Genomic DNA, 12,783 nt, shown 5'->3' with positions numbered 1-12,783 from the left:
GGGGCAGGAAGGGAAAATTATGGATGTTATTTTATATTCACATCTCAATTAAAGTAAAGGAGTTATTATTGTATTCTCTAGACTTAGCTCTGGATAGCTTTTTTCCCCTTTTTTTTTCCTCTTTACTTCATTTTTTCAAAACCAGGCCTCAAAATCTGAAAACCTGTTACCACTGAAAATTTTTTTTTATTTTTATTTTTAATTTTTTTAAATTTACATCCAAATTAGTCAGCATATAGTGAAACAATGATTTCACGTTTTAAAACAGTACCAGATACTCTCAAGGCAACTCAAAGGAAAGAGTCATTGAAACATTTGATTCACTTTCTCGATGCCAGCATCCCCAAGACATCTGTTTGAAACGACACAGAACTCATGTGGAGGCCTGTGATCCTGTGAGATTAAAAAAAATCAATGTCATTATGAAGAGCAACTAAAGCTGAACACGACAATCACTATGATAGTGAATTGGTGTGCTGAACTTGTTTCTTCTGCAATAACAAAAAGTCTCAGTGCTACTGCGTAATCTACCTATGTAGATGTATCTTAATCTCTTCTGCTCTTCACAAAAAGAAAATATGCAGTTTCACATAGCAAGGCTGATAGAAATAGTTCTGTCTCTTAGTATTTTCTTTTTCAAGGTAGATTTATAGAAACAATGAATGTTTTCAAACTACCAAGCCCATATCTGATACATAGCAGCCTCTGAATCTCAGATATTCTTACAAATTAATAACCAGTTCTCAGCATATTATTATTGTGCTCACTTATTTGTTTTTTATTTTGATTTGAGAAGGAGCTGTAATCACTTCCTAAATAGCTTTACATCTTTGACAAGGGCATATACAAGGTAAGACCTCATTCAAACATCAGGGAACTAAATCTAAATTTTGAAAATATTTAAAGAGGAGTAAAGTCAATTATTGTAAAGTTTTGCCCATAGGAGGTTAAAGGGAGCTTATTTTACTTGCTGCCTTCTTTGAGAAAGGAAATGAAAGAGAGGTAGGATATGAAAACAATGCTACTGGGGTGATGGATAAGGCAATAATGTTTACACGACACAGCAACAGTGCTATGATAAAGTACAGTCATTACTTGATATTATGAAAATGGGTTTGGGTAATTTTCTTAATATACAAACATAATAATCTTGTCCTAAGCAAAACTGAATAAGCCACTACCAGGCATCAGTGCAAACTCCTGTTAGGCAGAACAAACCTAACTCTTCCCTTTTCTACATCCTTGCCCCTGCACCTGGTTGAGAGCCTTGAACTCAACCAGCACTGCCTGGTCTGGAATTTTAAGTTGTCATAAGCACTTTAGATATTTTCAGAAAAAGGCATGAGCAGGCTGTTCTTGTGTCACGAGATCCCCTGGCAGCTACAGGAAATCTCCTATTTTAAGAAGGAAAAAACGTTTTTCTAAAGATTAACACAAGGTGATTGCCAAGAGTTTAGCTTTGGAAATGCCACCTACAGAGTTTGGGAAGAGTCTCAACATGCATTCAGTGACTCCTCAATCATCTTTTTGAGAAGAGAACTTGAAGTCCTTGGAGCAGGTGCTGCTCGTCCCTTGGACGCCAGCTAGAACCACCACCAAGGGACCTGTCCAAGCGGTGGGCCGTCCTGTACTGTTCATGTCATGTTCATGTCACTCCCCTTTTCTGGCAAGTAAATCTTTAAAAACAAAGTGATTTCTTCAAGAATAGAGATCCTAAGAATACTCTGGTTCTATGGCACAGAACTCCAGGACAATGTTTGGATGGGGCAGCTGGCAATGAAAATGAGGCATTCTGCTATCTTGTGTGGTTGATGAAATGTGCACAACATGTGCCTTCTGTTGGCCAGAAGCTCGCCTTCCATATCCATCAGGAGTCTGATAGCTGTCATAAATGAATCACCATGTTCCAAACTAAACCTAAGAGTGGCTTTTAACCAACTATATGTAATCATTACAATTTGGAAATCTGATAGAGGGGGAACAAAAGGAAAGATAAATTAATTCTTAATCATCATAAGCCATTCCAGTGTTTCGCAGAGGCCTGACTATGAAACACATCTATGTTTCATACTGTGTTCAACACTCTCAAGGGTGTCGAATCTGTATCACGGCTTCTCCTGTTACCATATGTTGTTGATAACTTACTTCATAGCATTTTACCATTTCATTATCTTTTAGGTGATTATTTTTACCACCGATGTTCTTCTGTATTTTCACCTCCAGGTTTTCACCCGGAGGCCTAAGAAATTACGGGGTAAATTTTGGAAAAGAAACTTTGGCAACAATGAACCCACTTCCCCACATGGCACAAATTAGCCGGTATTGAGCACCAGCTGCAGTGAGTGGTAGACAATGCACGTCCTGTCTTCACCGACAGGACATTCACTTCCAGGTTCACTCATTTCTGCTGCCTGACTGGCCCTGGAGGCATCTGGGACTGTGACTCACACACTCGCCAAGCCCGTCGATGGAAAAAAATAAATTCATTTCCATATTCTTTGGAAACGTTATTTTTTTCATTATTTCTACAATAAACTACAAATTAGGTCAAGCAGAATAGATTTACAGGTTTAATAAAAAGAACCAAAAATTGTTAAGCAGTAGTAATCAAAGAAACAAACAAAAATACGATATAACCATTTAGTATGATCGAGTTAGCTCAACAAACCCAAATTCTGACTTACCCTAATGAAAGTGCTTTACTCGTGTACTGCTATGGCAGTGTAATATGGAATATTCATTTGGAAAGCAATTTCACATCACAAGAAAAACTTATTCATGCATTCATTCCTTTAAGAATTGTTATTGTTACTGTTGTTTTAACAATTACAATATGTCAGGCACTGTTCTAGGTGCAGAGACCATAAAGAGGATTAGGCAATAATTGTCAATCAGAAGTAGCAACCAAGGAGAATGAGATAAATTACAAAAAAAAAAAAAAAGTATTCACAAAAAGTACTAGGGAATTAGGAAGAGCTGTATAGAGAAAGTGAGATTTGGGGCTGGGTTGTATATTATTCATTCATTAACTTATGCATTTGTTCAACAAGTGTTTATTCAGTTCCTTCTGTATTTCAGGATGTCAGGAATGGTTGTAGGCACTGGAGACACATCAGTGAACACAACAGACAAAAATCCCTGTTTGCTTGAAAGTTACATTCCAGATACGCAGACAATAAACAAGGTAAATAGGCAACACATAGATAAGTGTTAACGAGGAAAAGTAAAGAGAGATGAGGACAAGAGAGGGGATTGACATTTTAGGTAGGGTAACCAGCGAGGACCTTGTACAGAAGGTTACATGTAATAAAAAGTCTAAAGGAAGTTAAGAATTAAACCACACAGATCTACCTGGGCAGAACATCACAGGACCTAATGATTGTGGGTATGAAGGCTCTAAGTGGGGAACATGCTTGTGAGGCAAACCTGCTGGCTGGAGGGAAGTGAATGAGGCTGGGAAAGGAGGATATGCAGGCTAGGAGGCCATAGGAAGCCAGGCTGTTTAGGTCATGTGAGTACTTTTCTTTCTCCTTGCATGGGATTTTTGGTTATTGGATGGTTTGAGCAGAGGAGTGACAAACAGGTTGTATTTGTATTTCAATCAGTTCACTCTACTCTGCTGCAGAAAAAAGGAGGAGCAGAAAAAGGGAGACCAGTTAGGAGAATCAGCTAAGAGACAGATGATGTTTCTGACAATGGTGGAAGCAGAGGAGGACCTGAGAAATGGCCATATTCAATATGTATTTTGAAGGAAATGCTGACAGAATTTGCCAACAGATGGCGGGTCAGGGGTCCTCCAGACCACCCCCAGGTTCTATGATTTGCTCAGACTCATAGGACTTGGCAAATAGTTGTATTTGCAGCTACAATTCATTATATGAAAAGGATACAAAAAAAATCAGCAAAGGGAAAAGGCACATGAAGAGAAGGCCAGAGGAAACCAGGAACTAGCTTCCAAGAGTCCTTTCCCCATAGAGTCACACAGAATGTGCTTAATTCCTCCAGCATTGAATTGTGATAACATGTGTGAAATGTTGTCTACCAGGAAACTCATTAGAGAATGAATGCCTAAAGTTTTGCTGGGGTCTGGCCACACAGGCACTCTCTTCTTAGCCCATACCAAATTTCCAGACTCCCAGAAGTAAGCAGGTATCCTGGATGAACACTATATGTACAAGTAGCATAGGTATTACCAACCACTCTTACCAGATAGGGAATGGTGGGAACTCTCCAGAAATTCATATTCTTCACCCCAGCTGAGGGCCAGCCATGCGAGCAGATCTTCTGAAGACAACAGTCTCAGGTTGGCTACATTAACTCTTTTCTGGATAGACAGAATATGAGGGGTGCAGTAAAAAGCTGTTCAGGAAGAGAAATGGAGAGTATGGGTGTATTCTAGGCAGTGAGAGAACATATACAGCAGAGAACAAGAACAGAAATACTTGGTGTCTCATTTTTCACTTAGATGTGTGCAATAAAATGTACTGGAGACATGACAAAGATTCTAGCAGACATGGTCCCTCTCCTTGTGGAGAATATTTGCAATTTAATAGGAAAGCTGGATACTAATAAAATAGTCCTTAGATCTGTCATTACCTTACTAACTCAGGAGTGGTCAGCCCAAGCACAGCAAAACAGTATCACCATGGGAACCTGTCAGTGATCTTCACGTCCTCCTAATGCATCCTATAGTCTAAAGTCAAATGAGGTTTCTTAAAATCTGATTCCAAGATTATTGCTAATGTTTAAGAGTTTTTAATATTTTTCTACTTCTCAGGTTATATTCCAAGATCAAATAAATCAGAAACTATCCTTTAAGACCTGTCTATACGCACACATGCGTGCACACACACACACACACACACATTCACACTACACCTTCTATAATGAGTTTGCTCATTTCCATCACCATACCTTAAGGTTACATTCTTCCCACCAGAAAAACCTCTATCAAATCCATTCACATGGTCCTGATTCTTTTTTGGGACACCTCTGGTGCTGCCTCCTCCACAAGTCATTAATTATCTGTCTGATATACTCAACTCTGGCCTCCTTTCTACACATCATAATATCTGTAGAACACAAGCACATCTTTTCCTGTGCTCTTCTCTTTGGTGATATGGATAAACTTTATCCAACCATATCCTAAATGTTGGTTTATCCAACCATTTAGGGTATGGTTTACCCAACCATACCCTAAATTATCTTAGAATTGGGGACATGTTTTTTTATTATAACTGTAGTGTCTACAATACAATCATGCTTGACCATAGTAGGTCACTGAGTCACATTTATTGACTTGATTCTTTAACTTTAACATCCAAACTTCCAAGCCTAGATCCGTGCCGTATACATATGCACTAGTTATCTATTGATGTGTAACAAATTACCTTCAAAATCACTGGCTTAAATAACAATAAACATTTATCATCTTTCATAGCTTTTATGAGTCTAGAATTTGGAAGGAGTTTATGTAGGTGGTTGTGGTTAAGGCTCTCTGATATGGATGTAATCAGGATGTTGTCTGGGTTGTCCTCTGAGGGCATGACTGAGATTAAAGAATCTGTTTCCATTAGGAGTCATTCATTTGGTTGGCAAGTTGGAGCTGGTTGATAGCAGGAGACCTTACTTCTTCCTCTGCTCATGGGCTTTCCATTGAGGCTGATTGTGTGTTCTTATCACATGGCATCTGACTTCCTCCAGAGCAAGTGATACAGAGGGTACAAAACAGAAGCTTCTGTGGATTTTCAAAAGCGACACAGTGTCATTTCCAGAATATCCTCCTTGATCTATCTTACACAGATCAACAATATTCAATGCATAAAAAGACCTACACAAGTATGTGAACACCAGGAGGCAAGTTACTGGGGCCATCTTAGAAGCTGGCTGCCATGCTCTATCTGATTAAATTTTACTACTGACGATTTATTGTCTCTGCAAAAGGGCATTACTTTAAGCAACTCCAAATTAAAACAACTGAAAATATTTTTTGAAAATATTTTTAATAAATGAATAATTATTGGAAGCTTTTACATAAGGACTTATCCGTCTTCAAAAGAATGTCTTTACATTGCAAGCACACCAGATTTTGAGGATAGCGTCTATGATATTAGGTAGGGATTGTAAGCATCCTTGTTTTCCATCTCTTAGACTAAAGCCTTAATTTCTTAACTAATAAGGTAACTTGAACCCCACAGCATTACACAAATATTTCTCCTTTTTCTTTTCTTCTACTTATCCTCACATATATCCACTCATTTCCTCCACCATTTCACCTCAGTCCTGACTTTATAAGCCTGAAAAAGCAGTCATTCTTATGTGTAGGCAAAGCAAGTGTGGAGCCTGTGTGGAGTAAATGGAACTTAAGATCTCCTTCCCCCATTGAAATATTTTCTCCACCTGCTCACTAATGCCTAACATTCTGCAATTAACAGATTCTTTTTTTTCTTTGACATGTGGTTTCTTGTCTCCAGTTAAAAATATCAATATTCTCAGCAAAAAAGAATATATTATGGCTGTAACAACTGTCTGCTCATTAGTATGAGTTTTTTTCTGCATTTCTCCTGAAAACACATTTTCAAAAGGGAGAAGAAGAAAAAGAACACTTGAGAGAGGTAATCCCCCAAAGGGAAAATTCAGGATTCAGAAAGAGGAACCTCACAGAATGGAAGGATGCACTTACAATTTTGTCCAGGGCCAACTCTTTTATGAGACTTTGCCAAGGATAGAAAGTCAAAGGCCTCTAACCTCATTCTAGTACCAACCAAGCTCACTATATTAAACTGTATTTCCTTAGTGCACCATCTGTCAGAGGCCATCACAATGAGGAAATGAGGACAATCCCTTTTCTCAAAAAAAAGAGAAATGACTGGTGAACATAAGCCATAGAGATGACAATGAAGAACTGGGAATGCAGTTTAGAGAGTGGCTGTCTTGTTAAATCTTGAGCAAAAGCTTGTTTATTTTAATGATAACTTTGGTCTGCAAGCCTTTAGCCCTGTTATTTATTCATAACCTTGCAGGGGTCTTGGATTCCTCATTTGCAAGTATAAAAATGAGAAGCAATTTGCACATGCCAGGTGTCTGGACAAATGCTCTCTATTATCTACATAAACCAGATGCTCAATGATTTGAACCAAGTTGAACAGAACGCATACTGTTCATTCGCAAGCTGGCATCACACTTCTAGAGAGACCCTGGGTTTTGCAAAGACTTTTTATCAATTACAGGAAAATCATTATCAAAAAAATAATGACTTTTCTTGATGACGTGTTGCTAACTGTAATGGTTGGGTTGTCCGGTAGAGTTTAATGGCTTCAGATTTTTCTTATGATGCTTAATATATCGCCCAAGAACACAGAGAGACTATGGACACCAAAGCCAGGTTTACCCCCCACATCAGAGCAGCCCTGTTCAATTTTATTTGAGTTAATTGCCAGAAGAAAGAGACCTAGCACTTACTATACCTGCTGTAGACCAAGCATCCTGCTAGGAGCTTAAGTCACATTACTTCATTTCCACAACTGACTGGATCATAAAATATCCAATCTGATTTGATTGTGAGATTCAGTTTTTTCTATTAACCAAATTAGACTGTGTGTTGCTCACACTTTTATTTAGCAGAATCAGCTGTTCTGACAGCTAAAATTAAAACCAAATTCAGCTCCCCATGACTAATGTGCTCGCAGCCTTACCTGCTGTGCGGCGCATTCACACTCTCATGCTCATCGCCTAGATTTCCATGCAGGGCAAGGGACGCTGAAGATTTGTGGACTGGCTTGAGGCAGAGCAAGCCAGGAAGAGAAGGATCAGAAGCTGGGTTCAGCCACAGGGAGCAGCAGCCCTACCGAAAGCAGACATGCAGCCACCTTGAGCATGGAGAGTACAGTCCACCTTCAGGAATGGCCAGAAGAGAAACAATTTTCACAACTGGAGGGGAAGCTCAGATGAGCATCAGGATGTCCAAACAGGACAAGAAGGCACAGGAGAAACTTAACCGAAGTTTCAAAACCCTCCCCACTGTAAACCAGGAAAGCAAAAAACATCAAAAATCTGAAAGACACAAGTTTTCACAGAACAGCCTCCATCACCCAGATAACGCTAATGAGCTTGTATGCTATTCAAACAGATCCAAGATTTGTGCTTCAGAATGGACGACATGGGCCCTCATCACCTCAGAACCTTAAAATGGAGCTTGGAAATGGTGTTCTCCAAGGTGTGTACCAGATAGAAGAAACATGAATAGGGATGTTTTTTCTTTTTAAAAAACCAAAAAAATATATTTATTTATTTTTAACAGACAGAGTGTGAGTGGGGGAGGGTCAGAGAGAGAGGGAGACACAAAATCCAAAGCAGGCTCCAGGCTCTGAGCTGTCAGCACAGGGCCCCATGAGGGGCTGGAACTTATGAACCACAAGATCATGACCTGAGCCGAACTCATTTAAGTGGCTGAGCTACTCGGGCACCCTACGAGGGATGTTTCTTAACAGTAAATACCACCTACTGTCACAGAGTTCTCCCATTGATGAACAGTGGCATTTTCCAAGGACATTCTTGGTATACTGACATACTGATGACCTCTCTGAGCACATCTGGTAAACAGCCGCTTATACCTGTGTCCTGATATAATTTTATGTCAGTGCTGGAACATATACCATTCCAGACTAGGGCTTCTCAAACTTTGATGTGCACAGAAACCGCTCAGGGCTCTTTGTAAAATCCAGATTCTGATTCATAAGGTTTGGGTGGACCTGAGAATCCTTATATCCAACAAGCTCTCAAATGATGCTGAGATCACTAGTTTTGGCACCATACTTTAGTAACAAGGGCCTATGTTATAGATAGGGGCTTTGTTTTGTTTTCCAGTAACAACTGATTCACATAAAAATTCAGGAACAAGCCACACAAAACTGGCATCTGAAAGAACACAGATTCTTGTTTTCTTGTTGGATAACTATTAGGATATTTATATATTTGGATAATGGTTTCCATTAAACAATACTCTTATTTAAGGATTCGTTCATATTGCAAGTAAATAAATTCTTTTGTTTGATGAAGTCAGGAGGAATATCAGGACCAAAGTTGAGTTTCCTTACCTCCAGCCAAGCACTGCTTCCAGGATATCACAAGACAATCATATCATTAAGAATGATCTTATACACATCATTGTCTTTATGAAAACACCCAGAAACTTTAATGATGTTCTCATTTGTTAATTTGGACGTGAAGTGTAGTCCGGAATTTCAAAAGTTATTATACTGCTGATTTGTTTGTATGATTGTTTTCTAATGCAAGTCACAAAGTTCATTGAATTTCTCCTGATTAATGAGACAGAGAAAAATCTTTTTACGTGGTTTTATGGCCAAGAACCAGTTTCAGTGAACAACAAGAATATGTGCTAAAATATGTCAGTGGAATTATGTGGGCATCTAAAAGAACATGCAAGAACCATTTCTAGTATGACAGAAAAAGCACTGGATTAAACCAAGTCACTTTGTTGAACCCAGCCACTCATTACCTGTGAAACTCTGAAAAAGCTAGTGATTATCTCTGAACTTCTCAAGTTGTGCATGTCATAAAAGGGGATAATAATCCCTAGTTTGCTTACCTCAGTGTTGCTGCCAGTCACAGCACACCTTGGTGAGGATTATAAAGTGTCTACTCTGGGGGCACTGGGTGGTTCAGTCAGCTTACCATCTGACTCTCAATTTCAGCTCAGGTCATGATCTCACGGTTCGTGGGTTTGAGCCCCATATCGGGCTCTGTGCTGACAACACAGAGCCTGCTTGGGATTCTCTCTTTCCCTCTTCCTCTGACCCTCCCCCACTCATTCTCTCTCTCTCTCTCTCTCTCTCTCTCTCTGTCTCTCTCTCTCAATTAAAAAAAAACACTTAAAAAGTTTTAAGTAAATAAAAAATAATCATAAAAAAATAAAATGTCCCCTCTGGGCAAATCTGGCCTGGTGCAGGTTCAGAGTTCTATGCTTGTGTGGACCAACTTGGAGGCACCACGTGTCCTCTCAACAGGGACTCATCAGCAGTGAACCAACCTGTCAATCCATGTAGATCACCATGCCCTATCTCATCAGGTAGTAGAGAGAATAAAATGAAGGCACTTTGCAAGATGTAAAGTGCAACGCAAATATAAAAGAATGGATAAGCATGCATACAATCAAAAGCTGACTTGCAAGGCAGAAATTTAGAAGGATTCCATGCATATGAATCTCTCAAAATTCTTAAATCAAGAGACACAAATTATCAGGTATACACCAAATACATCAGTAGCAGAGTAGTAGGGCTATGGAGGGCCAGAGATACGTGAAATCTATTTAAAAAGACACATCTAGGGTACTACATCTGAAAGCTTCTGCATCAGGAGGCCTGAGAGAGAGAGAGAGAGAGAGAGAGAGAGAGAGTCTTTAACATTCTTACTGACAAAGTGTCTTTGATGTGCATACCAAGCTTAGGGAATTCAAGCCTAGCAAACAATTCAGGTATTTTTAAACCTTATTTATTTATTTATTTATTTATTTATTTATTTATTTATTTATTGTTTATTTATTTATTTATCTATTTATTTATGCCTGAATTATCCAGAGAGAAGAAAAGCATCTAACATAAGGAATAATAACAAGCTACAGAAGATGTTATGTTCTCCATAAAAAAAAAAAAATCAGCTAAGATATTGCTCAATAAATTGATGACTCATACACTGGCTTTTTTTTTTTTTAACATTTATTTATTTTTGTGAGAGAGAGAGAGACAGAACATGAGCAAAGGACGGGCAGAGAGAGACAGAGACACAGAATCTGAAGCAGGCTCCAAGCTCAGAGCTGTCAGCCCAGAGCCTGATGTAGGGCTCAAACTCACAAACTGTGAGATCATGACCTGAGCCAAAGTCAGATGTCCAACCAACTGAAACACCCAGGCGCCACAGCTCATAAACTATTTATAAAATGCACATTCCACGGCACATAACATGTGACATGAAATATCTCTGTACAGTCCCATTCATTGAGCTACTAGAGCAAACATCCTAATCTTGTTCCCTACATGCTAAGGGCCCACTGAGATACAATGGAAATCCCAGATGACTATGCCTGTCATCAATTTTGGTATCCAATAAGGCTATCATAAATCAAATCAAAGCAATCGATAATCATTCTGCATTTATATAAATCCACCATCATCAAAAGCAAAGGCAATAATTCAAACCCAAGCATAGTGGTTTGAACCACTATGAATTAAATCCTTTATGAAAACACATGTTTCTACTTCCAACTTAGACATTACTGTATTTAGTTCTAGTCTTCCATCTTCTTTGCTTCTCTGTATTCCAGGAATTGACAGAGAAGAAACAGTATTTGGTACCTCTTTTAAGGTATTGTTAATACCACTGGGAGTGGATGCTATAAAATTACGAACAAAGTTAAAAGGACCCATTTCAATCTACAAAGAAAGAGCTAGTGCATCTCCTCAGGCTGATTCATGAAAGTACTGAATCCAGGATATGAGTACTCTACTTTTATAAATTCTCTGTAATTATGTTTAATTATCACAGAAAAGTAAAAAGGAGAAAATAAATTAGACATATGGCCAGGGACTCTGAATTTTGAATTGACATATTATTGTCCCCAACCTCACTAAACAGTCATTGTCTTTAGGTTATTGGCACACTAACCAGTGAAGAAAACAGTTGGGAATCTGATGTCTAATTAATCGTAAAATATTTGAGGGGAAAAAAAGTCATCCATACAAGATTGATTAGATCTGGCATGTGGAGCCTTTTTATATAATAGATTTATAAAGTAACTATTGATAACCAATGACAAGATTAGAAAAATGAGTTTCTGGTTGCCATGACAATTCAGACAGCATTCTAGCACCCACTCTAACGGCAACACTTAAATAATGAGCATAAAGACAGATAAGGGAGCCCACGCAGAATTTCGTGTTAAAAGCTAAGGAGCTAAAGTCTAGATACAGTAGAGACAATGGAACCCTTAACATAGGAAGTGACCACTGAGTAACAGAGAAATCTTGAGGTAAAGCTCAGTCTGCTAAATCCAGGATGGTTCATGGATGCCCACACCTTACTCTATGCTAAAAGAGACTAACTTGTCATTCTCATGTCAGCAGGCAATTGCAGCTGATGATTTTGCAGAGTGCTTATCAGAGAAGAGAGAACATTTTTACGCCCCACTCACTATGTAAATGAGTGGCAGCAGATATAAACACATGTTTAAAACTATTAAAAGAAAAGCTAATGAAAATGTTCTATTTTAAATTGTGAATTATGAGAAATGAATACAGTACCTCTTACTGTAATGAAGGGACAGGCCTATCCAGCTGGAATACACAATAAACAGGTAAAGAAGAAATGTAAAGTACATTTCACTGAGACTGTAAAGTGTATCATTAATTTTATATGAAAGAAAAAATGCTGCCAACAATATAAATTTAAGACTCATCTTATTTTCAGAGATATTAATTAGAATGTGAAAACATTGGGGCGCCTGGGTGGCTCAGTCGGTTGAGCGTCCGACTTCGGCTCAGGTCATGATCTCATGGTCCGTGAGTTCGAGCCCCGCGTCGGGCTCTGTGCCGACAGCTCAGAGCCTGAAGCCTGTTTCAGATTCTGTGTCTCCCTCTCTCTCTGCCCCTCCCCTGTTCATGCTCTGTCTCTCTCTGTCTCAAAAATAAATAAACATTTTAAAAAATTTAAAAAAAAAAAAGAATGTGAAAACATTGCATCTTAAAAACTGATGGAATATGGTATATGTAA

The 12,783-nt window shown here is 38.7% G+C and overlaps 1 long non-coding RNA gene across 1 annotated transcript; it reads right to left on the bottom strand.

The window, feature by feature from the left end:
- Positions 1–227: 227 nt before the first annotated feature.
- LOC122200574 lies at positions 228–7,866 on the bottom strand. Its single transcript, XR_006193861.1, has 5 exons — positions 7,695–7,866; positions 5,630–5,737; positions 4,597–4,693; positions 4,207–4,359; positions 228–393 (listed from the first exon to the last, which is right to left on the bottom strand). It is a non-coding gene; the product is annotated as an uncharacterized LOC122200574 (long non-coding RNA).
- Positions 7,867–12,783: the final 4,917 nt, after the last annotated feature.

The sequence above is a fragment of the Panthera leo genome, chromosome A1 (assembly GCF_018350215.1).
Source record: "Panthera leo isolate Ple1 chromosome A1, P.leo_Ple1_pat1.1, whole genome shotgun sequence".
In the NCBI taxonomy this organism is placed as follows: Eukaryota; Metazoa; Chordata; class Mammalia; order Carnivora; family Felidae; genus Panthera; species Panthera leo.
Note: the sequence above shows the minus strand (reverse complement) of the source record. Positions and strands in the feature narration are given on the sequence as shown.